The 16,603-nt window shown below is 44.7% G+C and overlaps 1 long non-coding RNA gene across 1 annotated transcript; it reads right to left on the reverse strand.

The window, feature by feature from the left end:
* Positions 1-2,598: 2,598 nt before the first annotated feature.
* Positions 2,599-15,862, reverse strand: LOC135232560 (uncharacterized). The gene is made up of 2 exons (XR_010323094.1): positions 9,485-15,862; positions 2,599-8,791 (listed from the first exon to the last, which is right to left on the reverse strand). It is a non-coding gene; the product is annotated as an uncharacterized LOC135232560 (long non-coding RNA).
* Between the last annotated feature and the right edge of the window lie 741 nt (positions 15,863-16,603).

Below are 16,603 nucleotides of genomic sequence, written 5' to 3' on the forward strand. Positions count from 1 at the left end.
ACAGTCTTCCTCTTTTACGCTGACCCTGTACTTTACCAAGCATGATGTCCTTCTCCAGGGACTGATCCCTCCTGACAACACGTCCAAAGTATGTAAGATGCAGTCTCGCCATCCTTGCTTCTAAGGAGCATTCTGGCCACACTTCTTCCAAGACAAAATCCTTGACAACTTCAATATTTTCTCTGTTTATCATGATGTTGCTTATTGATCCAGTTGTGAGGATTTTTGTTTTCTTTATGTTGAGGTGTAATCCATACTGAAGGCTGTGGTCTTTGATCTTCATTAGTAAGTACTTCAAGTCCTCTTCACTTTCAGCAAGTAAGGTTGTGTCATCTGCATAATGCCGGTTGTTAATGAGTCTTCCTCCAAACCTGATGCCCCGTTCTTCTTCATATAGTCTAGCTTCTTGGATTATTTGCTCAACATACAGATTGAATAGGTATGGTGAAAGAATACAATCTTGATGCACACCTTTCAGCTTGAGAAACATCGAGCGTGTTCTTCCCTTTTGGTTTTCTATCTCCAGCTCTTTGCACATGTCATTATAATACTATGTCTTCTCGAGCTGCCCTTTGCAATCTCCTGTTCAGTTCTTTTACTTCGTCATTTCTTCCTTCTACTTGCTCGACACTCAAGAGCAAGTTTCAGAGTCTCTTCTGACACCCATCTTGGTTTATTCTTTCTTTCCTGTCTTTTCAATGACCTCGTGCTTTCTTCATGTATGATGTTTTTGATGTCATTCCACAACTCATCTGATCTTTGGTCATTAGTGTTCAACGCGTCAAATCTATTCTTGAGATGGTCTCTAAATTCAGGTGGGATATACTCAAGGTCGTATTTCAGTTCTCGCAGGCTTGCTCTGATTTTCTTCAGTTTCAACTTGAACTTGCATATGAGCAATTGCTGGTCTGTTCTGCAATCGGCGCCTGGCCTTGTTCTGACTGATAATATTGAGCTTTTCCATCTTTTCTCTCCACAGATGTAGTCAATTTGATTTCTGTGTGTTCCATCTGGCAAGGTGCATGTGTATAAAAAAAATAGTCTCTGTTTATGTTGGTGAAAAAAGGTATTTGTAACGAAGAAGTCGTTAGTCTTGCAAAATTCTATCATTTGATCTCCGGCATTGTTTCTGTCATCAAGGCCATATTTTCCAACTACCGGTCCTTCTTCTTTGTTTCCAACTTCGCATTCCAATCACCAGTAATTATCAATGCATCCTGATTGCATGTTCGATCAATTTCAGATTGTAGTTGCTGATAAAATTCTTCAGTTTCTTTATCTTTGGCCTTAGTGGTTGGTGCGTAAATTTGAATAATAGTCATATTAACTGGTCTTCTTTGTAGGCATATGGATATTATCCTATCACTATCAGCATTGCACTTCAGGATAGATTTTGAAACGTTCTTTTTGATGACGACTGCAACACCATTCCTCTTCAAGTTGTCACTCCCAGCATAGTAGACTATATGATTGTCTGATTAAAAATAGCCAATACCAGTCCATTTCCGCTCACTAATGCCTAGAATATCGATGTTCATGTGTTCCATTTCATTTTTGACGATTTCCAATTTTCCTAGATTCATATTTGGTATGTTCCAGGTTCCGATTATTAATGGATGTTTGCAGCTGTTTCTTCTCATTTTGAGTCGTGCCACATCAGCAAATGAAGGTCCCGAAAGCTTTACTCCATCCACGTCATTAAGGTCGACCGTACTTTGAGGAGGCAGCTCTTCCCCAGTCATCTTTTGAGAGCCTCCCAACCTGGAGGGCTCATCTTCCAGCACTATATCAGACAATGTTCCGCTTCTATTCATAAGGTTTTCACTGGCTAATGCTTTTCAGAAATAGCCTGCCGGGTCCTTCTTCCTACTCTGTCTTAGTCTGGGAGCTCAACTGAAACCTGTCTTCTGTGGGTGACCCTGCTCATATCTGAATACTGGTGGCATAGCTTCCAGCATCACAGCAACACACAAGCCCCCACAGTACAACAAACTGACAGACACGTGGGGGAGTACAGTTTTAGTTGTCGTTTTGTCACTACTGCTCTTGTTGAGGCCAGAGTGGAAAGGGAAATGGCCAACTAAACAGCTTTGGAGTCACACTCCCTAAAGACTGGTGTTCTTTGCTGTAGATACTGAGCTAGTTTTATCTTACGCTTGTGATGTGCATAGCAAATTCGATTTTCTTTGTTTTTAAGCTGGATGGATTTCTATATCTGACACCATTTTTCTTTTTTATTTTCTTTAAATTATCTTTTTAATAGGGAAGAGGGAACCAAAGGGATCTCAAAAAGATTATTCCATTCCACCTTAAAGCCTGTGCCACAGAGGGAGGCAATTCAAGTGTGGTTTCTTTACTTGGGCTCCACTTCCTCGCTTTCTAATCAACGCCCAGGGAAGCAGCAGTCAAGAAATCAAACGATGTATTGCATTTGGCAAATCTGCACCAAAAGGCCTCTTTAAAGTGTTAAAAAGCAAAGATGTCACCTTGCAGACTAATATGTGCCTGACCAAAGTCGTGGTATTTTCAGTCGCCTCATGTACGTGTGGAAGTTGGACAGTGAATAAACCAAAACACCGAACCAGCTGCAGCAGAGTCGATTCCGGCTCATAGCGACTCTACAGGACAGAGTAGAACTGCCCCGTAGGGTTTCCAAGGAGGGTCTGGTGGATTCGAACTGCCAACCTTTGGTTAGCAGCTATAGCACTTCACCATTACACCACCAGGGTTTCCCTGGACAATGAATAAGGAAGACCAAAGAAGAATTGATGCATTTGACTTATGCTGTTGGTGAAGAATACTGACCATCCCAATGACTGCCAGAAGAAAGAACAAACCTCTCTTGAAAGAAGTACAGCCAGAATCCTCCTTCAGGGCTAGGACGGCGAGACTTCGTCTCTCATACTTTGGACACGTTATCAGGAGGGACTAGTCCCTGGAGGAGGATATCATGCTTGGTAAAGTGGAGGGCCAGCGGAAAAGAGGAAGGCCCCCAAGGAGATGAACTGACACGGTGGCTGCAACAATGGGCTCAAACATAGCAACGATTGTGAGAATGGCACAGGACCTGGGCAGTGTTTTGTTCTGTTGTATATAGCATCGCCATGAGTTGGAACTGAAACTCAAGGGCACCTAACAACAACAAGCACATCATGACAATGTCTTTCTGTCAGCTGATCGCTATGTGGCATGGCTCTTAACTGCTGAGTAAACAGAATAGAAGTCAAGCAAAAGGAAAGCACAAATACAGACAGAGGCATAATTACAAGGGAGCATTCTAAGTTGAAAACATTGCTCACCCGGAAAAACTTTACAGAGAAAAGTTTAAGCTGTTTTTAGTTTTCCCTTCAGAAATATTTTCTTACAAGGCTGGTATTTCCATAGTTAAAAATAAACTATTAAAGCAGGGTATTAAAGGTTTGATTAATTCCAAAAGACAGCACCAACGTGGTCCATCAGACTTCAGAGCACCTGACTACTGATCACAGGAAATGAGCACCACGCTGAGGCAGCAACAACTCCCTGGGGTGGGGGTGGGGGGATCCTGAGCCAGAGGGGGCTCACTGCATCCACATCGTTCCATGAGAATGAAGTCCCTTTTACAATAGGCATTTACCGACCATTATGTTAGTGTGTTAGGGCATTGAAACTTGAATAAGACCCTTCCCAGGAATCCCTGGGTGGTGCAAACAGTTGAGATGCTCAGCTTCTAACCAAATGATTAGTGGTTTGAGTCCACCCAGAGGCATTTTGGTAGAAAGCCCCGGTGATCTACTTCTGAAAAATCAGCCATTGAAAACCCAATGGAGCACAGTTCTACTCTGACACACATGGGGTCACCATGAATCAGAACTGACTCAAAGGCATCTGGTAATAAGACCCATCCCATAATACAAATGCAAACCTAGTACAAGGGGATCTCACTGGAAAGAATGCAACTACGGTGGGGGAAACCAGGGGGGTGATTTTTTCATACCCGTGGTTCCCAAATGCCAGGCTGCAAATGATTCCCAGTCTACCGTCTATAACTGATCTTTTTTCAGTAATCTGTAGCAAAGCAAGAAAAATGAGGACAAGGTACTAAATTTTCATAAATCTAGATTGACTTCATTTTAAAGACTGCCTTTTAGTCTAATGTTTTAAAACTTTTTTATGTACCCTCACCCTCTTGAGAAATGGCTCAACAGTAGAGCTCTTCAATCCAAACAGCATCCATTAGTTCGCATTCCCCAAGACTGGATTAGAGATGCAAGAGGTTCATTGGGGGAAATGCTTGTGAACTATTGAGGGAGGAGTTGGAAGAGAGTGGGGAGCACCTTCAGAGTACAAGGCAGGTCTGGCCCTGTGAAGGAAAGAGGAAGGAAGACGTGTGTCAGCAGTCTAGACTACAGGCGAGTTCTAAGAAAGCTTCAGCCATTGGGGTGTCATCGAGTCAAAGTTGCCTGTCTGAGGAGTCCAGTATCTCACAGGAATGGGCCTGATTTGGTACCCCACTTGCTCAGCCAATGGCTGGAAACAGCCTGTAAGGAACCTCGGCACAAACATGGGCAGCAGCTGGGGCCATCAGTCAACCACACTCCCCTCAGCGGGACATCTGAACTTGCATTTTCAAGGCTGCTGGTTCATCCCTTGTGCCTCCCAGGTCTGCTTTACTTACTTTTTCATGTAGGTATGGGAAGCAGCTTCTCCATAGCTCCCGTAAACCTCCCTTCCTGAAAGGCTAGTGGGACAAACTACAGCTCCTGTTGCCAAAGTTGGTCTCAAGGCCCCCGCTGGTACTCATCCTCTCCCTCCTCCATTATCCATTCTAAATCCCCGCTCTCTCAGTTGTCACCTCAGCAGGACTTGATGGCTAACCTGGTGGTGTGACCCCGACCTTTCTTTCCTGAGGGTTCCGAGTCCTTGGCAAGCATACCCATCACAGCCCAGGGTGGTTGCACATGTCCATTCGTGGTTACAGTGAGCCAAGAGTACCAAGAGGTGGCCAGGTGGGTCACCTGGGTTCTCCACATATTCCTCCCTGGCCCCATTTTGTAAAAGCTGTCCTACCTCCCCCAGAACCCTAGTGGTGCAGTGGTTAACAGCTATGGCTGCTAACCAAAAGACTGGCAGTTTGAATTCACCAGCCACTCCTTGGAAACTGTATGGGGCAGTTCTACTCTGACTACAGTGTCATTACGAGTCAGAATTGACCCAAGAGCAATGGGTTTGGGTTTTGGTCTATCTTCTCCTGTTGTTCAGGACAAATTGCACCTGCCATGGCAGAGACTCCTCTTCTTTCCTGCTAGCCCTTGGACACAAGGAGTCAAAGTGCCCTGGCAGCAAAGGTAGTGTGTAATTCAATGAGACCCTTGCTGTGGACTCTGGCATGAGTGCACCCTTTTTGAGAGCTAGGACCTAGAACCCTGCAGAGCCAAAAGCTGCAGGGGAGAGATGCACAATATCCCCCAGTGAGGCACTGGGATGGTGGCAAATGGAGCCACTCCTGCTTCCGCCTCTTGGTTCCTAGCCCATGTATTCTTACTGGGAACCCAGCACCATATAGAGATTTCTGGCTTAATATCTAAACTGCTTCCTGAAAGATGGCATTCCATCTTTTGAAAATGTTAACCTCTATTCTGGCACCTCATCTGTGCCTTTAGAAGGCTGCTGCAGAGTTCTATGAAGCCAGCTGCTTCTGGATGGGGCAGAATGTGATGTGAACAATGGATCTCATGATCAATGACCCACTCCTGCACCTCTTTCACTGTAAAGTGGACCCCCTTGTCATATAACTGTGCTGTGTTGGGTTTTGTGCCTAATATCGAGCATTCAGGAAGCCCCCAGATAGTGGTACTGGCTGAGGCTCTATGGACGGGAAAGACAAACTCATACCAAGAATAGGTATCTATCCTTGTGAGGAAGAACCATTGGCCCTTCCAGAACAGAACAAACCAAATGTTGTTGAATTGCTACCAAGAAGTCAGTTGTTGTTCTCTGGGAATTGTACTGTATCAGAGGCTCTGCGTTGGTCTCTGTAGCAGGCAGGATGGAAAGTCAGAGACAGTAGTAGCTAGATTAACCCTAGTGAGAGTCCATGTTAGGCACATATCAAACGTCTGTCACCACCATCATGGCCACCCCACTCATGTGCCCATCATACCAGTTCTAGGGGGCCAACAACAGAGTGTGGCTAATGTTAACTGGCCAAGTCATTTTGTCTACTTGGTTGTTCAATGCCTCTTTAATAGTGTGTACTTTCTGGCAGACATCATGTGTGTTGCAAATATTTTTATACTTCATGCCCAACCCCATAAGTCCATCCTATGACTCTATCCCAGACCTCCTTGTCTCCCACCTTCCAGTCAGACGATTGGCCACAGCCCAGGAATCTGTATGTATCTTCACCTTGGACCACTCCTTCCACTCACAGTGATGACCAGATGCACTGCTCCCAGTTCCACCATTGGGAAGATTTTTCTCTCCGCTGTCTTTCAAGACCAACCCTGAGAGTAGCTATAATGTAACCCCCATACATTTTCAACTTGCACCCACATACCTAGCTGATCCATCCATAAACCAAGCTTGGATTTTATCCTCTTCCTTCACTGGTTATATAGGAACCCCCCACCAAGAGCCATAGGTATGAACTAGTCGTGACATGGGGTTTGGGCTACTTGTTCATGTCCTCTGGCTCTGCTTGGACTTGATCCTGGATGCACCATATCCATCTTAAAGTGAATTAAGACTTGACAGGTCTGACACAACCTAGCTCCTGATGGGCCATTCTAGATGTGTGGTCACTTGTTGCCCCATGATCAAGGTCCAGTGACATGCCAGGAATTATTTCCCAAAAGGAATATAATTCTCTGCTGTAGATAGCATGGCCTTATTCCAAAGTCCAGGGGTCTCTGTTGTGCTTCTGTGGGGCTCGCCATAAGCTCTACCCTGCATCATTTTTACCACTGACACCTTCAACACCATAGGGTCTGATGGATCTTACTATCTCAAGTGTTGCTTTTACAGCAGCCTGGACCAGAGCTCTTTCCTGCTCCTAACCCCACTCAAAGGTGACAGCCTTTCATGTCACCTGGTAGGGGGGGCTGGAGGAGTATTCCTAGGCGTGGGATGTGTTGCCTTCAGAACACAAAGAGGCCTATCAGGCACTGTGTTTTCTTCTTTATGGTCAATGATGCAAGACACAGCAACTTATTTTTTTATTTTGAAGGAGATATTTTGGCATGTCTCTGACCATTGAACCTCTGAAAGCTTCACTGAAGTGGTCAGTCCCTGAATCTTCATAGGGTTTATTTCCTTCAGGTGGGCGTAGTATATCTTACTAAGACCTCCGCTTTCTAGTCACCTCTTGCTCTTCCTATCTGATCAGCATGATAGTAACGTAATGGGTCAGCGTGATGTTCTGTGTGATGTATAGGCTGTTAAGATCTCTTTGGACTAGATCATGACAGAAGGCAGTAGAATTAACACAGCCCTGAGGCAAAACTGTAAATGAATATGCTATCCATCCAGTATGACTGCAAATTGTTTCTGATCCTCCTTTTCCAATCAGAACAGAAAAAAATACATTTGCCAACTCAATGGATACCTACCATGTACTTGAGGCCTTATTAACAACAATATTGTATCTGATACAACAGGGGAAATCAGGGCTATGATATGTTTGAGTTTGCAGTAGTCTACAGTCATTTTTCAGGACCCATCTGGTTTCTACAGAGGCCAGACTGGTGAATTAAATGGCGATATTGTAGGGAGCACACCTTTGCATTCTGTAGGTCTTTAATAGTGTTACTGATCTCCACCATTTCCTCCGGGATTCAAAATTGTTTTTTATTTACTTTCTTGGCAGGGAGTGGGGAAGGGGAGGTCCCACAGGCCAAGGACCCAATACAGGGGTTACTACAACTGCCAAGAATATCAGTTCCAATTTTACACTCGAGGACTGTGGAAATGGTTACTGGGTAGATCCATGGACCCTGTAAGCCTAGACATTAGCCAGGACTCATTTATTACCTCTCTAACAGGATGACACTTTGGGTCATTGGTATCAACGTCACTTTAGACTTTATGTCCAATAGTCCTTAGAATGTCTGCATAGTGTCCTTTCCTAGTGTACAGTCACCTAAGCAAACGGCCATAGTTCCCTTCAGGCAAGGACTGGGGGAATTACGGTGTATATTTGCGGTCATGTTGCAGGATCCTTCTTCCTAGGGATGTGGCCATCTCCTCAGTTAATGGATTTCAGATCTGAAAATAGGCTGTGGACCAGGAACTGAGAAAAAGATCATAAATTTTTATTTGGGCCACTGCCCTTAGCTTTCTGTTCCTCCAGTTTGCCTTTTTCTGGTTGTAGATGTTAAGTAGCACTCCTATTGTCTTCTGGGTTATTTTGCTTCTAGGACCACCATGCTCTAATATCTCCACAGCTCCATGCTGGCCAAGCCTGCTTGGCTGCCCCTCCCAGGGTGCTGGTCACTATGGTAACTGCAGTCTCCTTGTTCCTGGTGGTTAAGTGCTGCCACCCAGACTCCATTGCTTTGTGGGGATGGGGCATGAATATCAAGGAGCCCAGGTCTGTGACCATGTCTTCTACCGTCACCCCTGGGCTACAGAGAAAAGCCACCACTGAACTTCCTAATGGTGCTGGTGCATCACAAGTGCATTCCTGATGGCCTTGACACAACTTCTGGCCCGTTCATGGGACATAATCCTCTGGTGGGCCTTCTGGCTTCACATAAGATATGCTTTCCAACATGACCACTCTCCTCAGTCTCTTCAGTCCCTCCTTTACCATCTGTTAGAACAATACAGACATTTTCACCTCACTCAGTGTTGGCTGTCATTTTTCTAAGCTTTTTTTTTTTTTCTAAGAACCAGCTAACAGGAATTCGCCCATCCCCTGGGGTCCTTGGCAGGTGTTAAATCCTGTGTCGCAACAACATGCCCCCAAGTCAAAGAATTCTCATCCAGTCTCCTGGTCCCCTTACTCAAGCCCCCTCCAAACCCAATCCCAATGGTACTCTCTGAACTCCTGTCTACAGATGCTGGCTAATTCTTGCAGCTCCTTTGGTGTCTTTTCTTCCTGATCAGGTGCAGTCTGTATAAAGGTGAATGGTGCTGGATATACCCCTTGTTATCAGCCTGGCAAAGGAGCCCTGGTGGCACAGTGGTTAAACACATTGACTGCTAACCAAAAGTTTGGCAGTTCGAAACCACCAGCAGCTCCATGGGAAAAAGATGTGACAGTCTGCTTCCATAGAGATTTACAGCCCTGGAAACCCTATAGGGTCACTATGAGTCGGAATCGACTCAATGACAGTGGGTTTGGGATCAGTCTGGGGACCTCCTCATGTGTTTCAGAGTAGAACTGCACTGCGTACTGTTTTCATGGTTATGACTTTTTGGAAGCAGATCACCAGGTCTTTCTTCTGAGGGACTTCTGGATGGACTCAAACCTACAACCTTTCATTTAGTACTCCATGCTTACCTGTTTGTGCCACTCCAGGGTGTCAGAATCAACTTGACGGCAACTGGTTTGGTGGGTTTCTCTTTTTGGTTTTTGGTTTTGGTTTGTCAGCCTAGCAGCCAAGAGTAGAGGTTAGGGCAGCTCCTGAGGGGGCCCATGCTGTCTTTCAGGAGAGAGGTGTCTGCTGTGTCTTTCAGCACAAGTGACACTCTAGATCTTACCTGGGAAGGGTGGGCCACGACTGCAAGCTTTCAGAATTCGGGGGATCTGCAGAGGCAATGACCTCAGGAATGTCCATTCAGATGTCCCCATTCATGTTTGTGGGCCATGTTTTCCCAACGAGAGCAATGGGCAGAGCTTAGCAGAACCGACCTGCCTTGGCTGAGCATTTGACATCTCTGGAGCTCTGTGAGTCTATCAGGTCCTCAGTCCACCGTTCAGCCGTGTCAGCTCCTCTACTTCAGGAAACGAAGACCTCTTTGTAAGCTACCAAAGAAGCTCTAGCTTTACACCTAGCTTTAACATCTCATTAAGAGCCTATACATACAGCAAAGCAAAAAAAAGGTTTCATTCAGCATACGTTCAAAGAGGCAAAAGTAGGAAATGGACAAGCATGCTGCCAGAGCCATGTCTGTCCAAGTCCAAGGAATATTATAGAAATATCAGTATATATTAACATTACAAATGAGCAAAGCCATTGAAAGATTCACCTTTTTCCAGGTTGGCTAAAAACTGCCAAATCACTGTGAGTCTACATTTTGAATTGTCTTTCTTAATAATCATTGGTACAGGTTTCAGTAACGACAGTAAGGAGAGTCTTCACTGGGCCAACAAATCTTACTGTTCACTAAATGCTAATAAAAAAGATAAGAGTGGAAAGTATGTGGATCTTTCGTGCTGTTTATGATTAGTTTATGTGAAAGCTTCTTCAAAGATGTTTTTCAAGATTGTCCTAGCTATTGTCTTTTTACCTCAGGGTCTTGTCTTTTTACCTCGGGGTCCAGTTGATGTGTCCTTGTGAATCATTGTGGGTTCTTGTGAGTCCAGCTCCAGCTGGGTCACATTTTTTATGCTTAAGGACAAGGAATAATGGGTCCAATATTGTCTCTTAAACCATTCCCTCCTTTTGATCAGAGATTGGAGATAACACATCGGGCTCCTAGATGGCAGCCACGGCAGGCTCTTTAAACTGACATTGCTGGTTTTCCACCAGATATCATCTGGTTCTTCACCAGGATCTTAAGTAAGAGCAACATTCTCATCAATTGCATTGCCGATATGAGCAGACTCAATGTACATCAAGATTTTAACCTGAGGTCTTCTTCTGCATTTTAAGCATGTAAGACAATGGAAGATAAGTTTTATGATGCCTAACACTATAAGGGAGCCCTGGTGGCCCAGTGGTTAAGAGCTCAGCTGCTAATCAAAAGGTCAGTAGTTTGAATCCACCAGCTGCTCCTTGGAAACCTCATGGAGCAGTTCTACTCGGTCCTACAGGGTCACTATGAGTTGGAATTGACAGAGGGCAATGGGTTTTTGGTTTTTAACACCATCAGGATGCAGATTAAGAATATTACTACTCCTTGTGATAGTGATCTGGCCCATATACTTATTCCTGATGGAAACCAACCAAATAAATCTAGTGTTTGTAAGGGTGTTAACAGTGTGTAACCAAGTAGCTTGCTGTCTATTCTGTGTATATCCTGTTCTACTTCTCCTGTGTTATCTATTCAAATGCAACAAGAGGTATTTGCTATGGCACAGACTTCACCTTCTTGGACTAATAAAAAATCTAAAGCTATTTGGTTATCTAATGGCACCTTGGCTAATGAGGTCAGAGATCGCTGTTGTCTTTCCAGACCACCAGCAGTGAGGGCCCGTGTTTCTATTATCACTCTGCAAGGTGTCGAAACAGCTGAGCAGTAACCAGTGAACTCCACTGTCCTTGTAGGCATTGTGCTTCCCTTATCTCTCAACTGCCTAAGGCATCGCTTCTATAAGGGTATTCTCCACCACCAGGACATTCTTCCCCGACCACTGCTGGTGAAATCTTCAGCAATAGGTCTACCACCATGAGCAATCATGTCCCAGAGCATCTCACTCAGGATAGTGCCCTCTTTGCTCCCTGGGTGGTGAGTCACCCAGTCCTCAACCCCATCTTGTTTTCTTGGACCACTGCCGTTACCACGTGTGTGGATTCAGGACCTCCAAGAAATAGACATTGAGATGGGTTAGACATGCAGGATAGTTATTGGGGGAAAGGCCTTAAAGGTGAAAAAAAAAAAAGGGGAGAAAGCAGAAGACAGTAGGGAGGGCCTTCCACAGATAAATTGTTTAGCAGGTGAGCAAGTCAACCATTTGCACCACCGAGGCTGGTGGACTCGAATTGCCAACCTTTTGGTTAGCACCAGAGCTCTTAAGCACTGCGCCACCAGGGCTCCTACCACCCAGTCACTCCTTCCTAATCTTAAAGCCCACTTTTTGATTGGTTGCAAGAATATATCGATAATGAGCGACAAGCACCCAGCACGATGCCTGGGATATGGGGAACACCCAGTAAACAGGAGCATCAGGAGTTTGCTCTGGACTCCATCCTCTCCCTCCTCCTCAATGCAAGTAAACACCATCCTCATTGCTCACAGCCATATCACATGTTTGCTAAGATACTCTCTTCCCAATGCTTCCTGTTGTCAGCTGAAGCTGTGTCCCATGCCTTACTCCTGCCCTGTCTATGCTCTACTTGGAGGAAGCGATATTCTGAAGACAAAGGAGGACCCTTCCAGAATCTCCATGAGCTCACTTTCCTCTGCGCAGTGGAGACAACCACCCTCAACTCCAGGTCCACTTGTTCGGCAGACGTTGGGCTGTAGAACACAAAGCTGCACCAGGAAGAACCTGTCCCTCAGTAAACTGTGTCACTGGCTGGAAGCATACAGTGAACAGAAGGGTGTCGGCAGCCAATCTTGCCCCGAAACAGTGGTTTCCAAAAAACTCTTAGCAACAACACTTTCTCCAAACAAAACCTTACACAAAACTCCATTATATAAAGCAGATGAAAGGTGGGATTGCTTTTTTTTTTTAAGGATTGAAGTGAGTGTGGGCACCTGGGCTCTCTGTCTGCTTGGCCTCCTCCTCACCCCACTCAGAAAGGAGAGGACCCTGGTCCAGAGGCATCTTCTTTTATTCAACCCTGTGGAGCTGTCATGTGGCATAAGCCAGTCGTGTGGCCTTATGCCAGTCATGTGAACTCTCAGACCCTCATTGTCTTCCTCAGTCGACATTCATGCACCTGACATTGCCAAGCACTGGAGATAGAGCTGGACACAAGGTGAATGGGGTCCTAGGGACAAAGACCTAGAGCCAGGGCTAGAGGGAGAATGAGGGCTTGAAGCAGGGAGACTGCTGGGAGCACAGTGCCCAGGCCAAGGAGTTGGCTTCCCTGAAGAAGGGGCATTTAGGTGGGACTTGAAAATTACTGGAGTCCAGGAGGGGACGCGGGGCACAAGTAGAGAAAACTGTGCCTCAAGGCCTTAAAGCAGCAAAGAGCCTGGCACATTTGAGGCAGTGTCTCTCTGGAATCCAGATGTGTAAAAGATGTGTGGCCCGAAAGGAGGCTGAACAGGGAAGGCAGGAGCCAGATCAAGCAAGAGGCTGTGTAATGAATTTGAGGCTTTGAAACATCGAGGGATTATTTAACAGGGAGGGTGCCTGGCTAGAGCTTCCATTTCTAGAAGATGGCTCTCTAAGGATGGAGAATGAATTGGAAAGGGCAACAAACTATATTGTCAGGGCTAAGGACGTGAATAGGCAATTGACAGAATAGGGAATTTGCAGAACAGGGAAACAAAACAAAGATAAACAGAGGAGATGCTCAGTCTGTCTGGTAAACAGGAAAGTGGAAGTTAAAACCACAGTCAACTGTGATTCACACCCATCGAGTCAGCAGCAGCAGGAAGCAGTGCCTTGTTGGTGAGAAGTGGAAAGCACCCCTCAAACGCAGCAGGAGGACAACACAGCAGAGTCTGATCATGTTGAGGGCGTGTCCACCCAGCAGCTCTGCTCCTTGGGACTTGCTGGTGGAACTCACATACCAGCCCAGGGAGATGTGTGTTAAGAGGTTTGCGAAAGCATGGTTTATAATGCACACACACCCCAAACGGAAATAGTCTAACTGTCCACCAATAGGGAGACAAATCAGTGAATCATGGAATGTTCAGACCATGGAATCTATACAGCAATTAAAATAAACTGGAGCCACCTGTACTAACGGAGCTAAGCCTCAAAATATAAGTGAAAATGTAAAATATAAGTGAAAAAAGCAAGCTGCAGGCAGATGTGGCATTTGGTGCCACTATATAAAACTTTAAACACAAAATGCTATATATTTTCAGGCTTATATGTATGCAGCAAAAGCACTAGAAGTAGACCTGAGGATACATGCAAGCTTTAGAATAGTGGTTAGTTACCCGGAGAGAGAGAAAAAGAATGACAGGATTTAGTGAGTTGTAAAGAGGGTTTCAATTCTACAGTATGCTAATTTTCTTTTTAATTTGATGGATACAAAAGGCTAATGTTAGCATTTATAAAACTTGAGTAGTAGACGCATAGGTGTATGTGATAACATTTTCTGCACTTTTACATGTTTAAAAATATTTTATGAAGAAAGTTTTTGGGGAAAAGACTGAGTAATCCAAGAGAGAATTCCACAGGAGCAGTGACAGTGGAGGAGCCCTGGCTGGTGCCAGCCGTTAACAAACTTGGCTACTAACTGAAAAGTTGGAGGTTTGAGTCCACCCAGAAGAACAGCTGGGCCACCTACTTCTGAAAAATCAGCCGGTAAAATCCCTACAGAGCACAGTTCTGCTCCAACACACATGGGGCTTCCACGAGTTGATACTGACTCAATGGCGACTGGTCTGGGTTTTTTTTGTTTCTGTTTTTGTTTTTTTAACTACATACAGTAAGGATGGAGAAAAGAGCAGATCTAGAGACAGGTAGGAAGCAGACCGGCAGGATACTTGTAAAGGTTGATTAGGGAGCATCAACGATGTTGTCCAGCTTCTGGTGGGGCAGCCAGGTAGATGGTGGTGTCATTTACAGAAGAGCGGCGGACGGGGGGAAGGTATGTGTCAGGTTAAACGTGTTAAGTTCGAGGTGCTGCTGAGTCATCCAGACAAAGCTGTCAGGTGGGCACTGAAGCCCAGAGGCGTGTTCCAGGCCAGGGAGGCAGCTCCCTGTGGACGATGATGCAGGCGCAAAGTCAGGAAGATAGCAAAGGAAAGTGTGTGGAGTGAGGAAAGAACACCCTGACCAGCTCTCCACTGCTCCAGGGCCAGGTGGAGCAGGAGAAAGGGCAGGGACTGGAAGAATTGGAAATGCTGGTCTACCAAAACTGCAAACAAACTGAAGGAAATGTGCACAACAGAAAAAAGAGTTCTTACAATGAATTAATAACAAGCATTCAAAACAAAACAAAAAACCACACTCGTTACCGTCAACTCGATTGCGACTCATATCAGCCCTATAGGACAGAATAGAACTGCCCCATAGCCCGAAACTGGCAGTTCGAATCTACCAGCCACTCCTTGGAAACCCTATGGGGCAGTTCTACTCTGTCCTGTAGGGTCGCTATGAGTCAGAATCAACTCAACAGCAACGGATTTAAAAAGCACTGAGACCTCAATAATGATATAGGTGAAATACATGAACAGACAGTTCACCAAAGAGGAAATAAACGTGTTAACACACACGTGTAAAATCCCATCAAACATATGGAGCTTAAACTTCTTGCCTATCAAATCGCTGATGTGCTACTGATGGTAGTGATTTTTGGTTTCAATTAATTCTTGCCGGTGGGGGGTGACAATGTGGAGGGCCTCATGCACTACTGGTGAGAGTGTAAATACACACCACCCTTTGGAAAGCAATTTGGCAGTAGGTTTCAGAGCCTTAAGGAGCCCTGGTGTTCAGTTCCACTAGCCGCTCCTCAGGAGACAGATGTGAGAGTTGGTGTCCCTAAAGATTACAGCCTTGGAAACCCTAGAGGGCAGTTCTACTCTGTCCTGTGGAGTCACTATGAGTCAGAATCAACTCAATGGCAACAGGTCAGAGTCAGTTACAGTGTCAGTTCTTTGCTTTCATCTAGTAAGTAATTAAAAAAAAAAAAAATTTTTTTTACTTTGGATAAATTCTGGGATGCTTGAAAAAGCTTTATGCCAAAGATATTTATAATGGCAAAAAATTTAAAAAAATAAAAATAATGTGCAATATATTAAGTCAATTACAATCTCTTTGCTGGGAAGAATATTATATAGTGTTAACAGATGATGTTTACAAAGTTTATAATATAATGGAAAAATGCTCATGTTATATAAGAAAATAACAGAATTTTTTATTATATCTGCAGAATGATAACTGTACACCTGAGCACCAACCAAAAAAAAAAAAAAAAAAACCATATTAGAAGGAAATACACTAAAATCTTAAGTGGTTGATTTTTTTTTTTTCTGGTCACTTTTCTACATTTTCTGTGTTTTTTATAATGAGTGTGTATTTTTTAATAATAGAATACACATACACATTATTTTCAGAAGAAAAATTCATGTTAGAGCCTGGCTCCAAGTGTGGACTTGTGCCTGGTTTAGTACAGTGAGGTATGGAGGAGGTGGCTACGGGCTTCCCACTTAAGAAAAGAAAAACGAAGCAGGAAAACCTGGAATGGCCGATGCTCCGAATATCATGTGACCTTCTCACTGCATCATGCTTTGAGTTCAGCTCCGGTAGCTTCTTATATTTCCCTAGTGAAAGCAATTGCCTTGCATTCTTTACCACATTTCACAAGGATAGACCAAGATAACGAACGCTAGGGTCGTTCAAGAAGCCACCAGCAAGCGAGAAGAACGCTGGAGTTTGTTGTTGCTGTCAGTTGCCGCTCAGTCAGCTCTGACTCACAGCGGGCTTATGTACAACAGACTGAAACGTTGCCCAGTCCTGCGCCATCTTCATGATCATCGGCATGTTCGAGTCCATTGCTGCGGCTGTTGTGTCAATCCATCTCATTTTTTCCCTAATTGTCACCCACCCTCTACTTAACCAAACATGATATCTTTTTCTAGCAGTTGGTCTTTTCTGGTGATGTGT

This window comes from Loxodonta africana, chromosome 1 (genome assembly GCF_030014295.1).
Source record: "Loxodonta africana isolate mLoxAfr1 chromosome 1, mLoxAfr1.hap2, whole genome shotgun sequence".
Taxonomy (NCBI): Eukaryota; Metazoa; Chordata; class Mammalia; order Proboscidea; family Elephantidae; genus Loxodonta; species Loxodonta africana.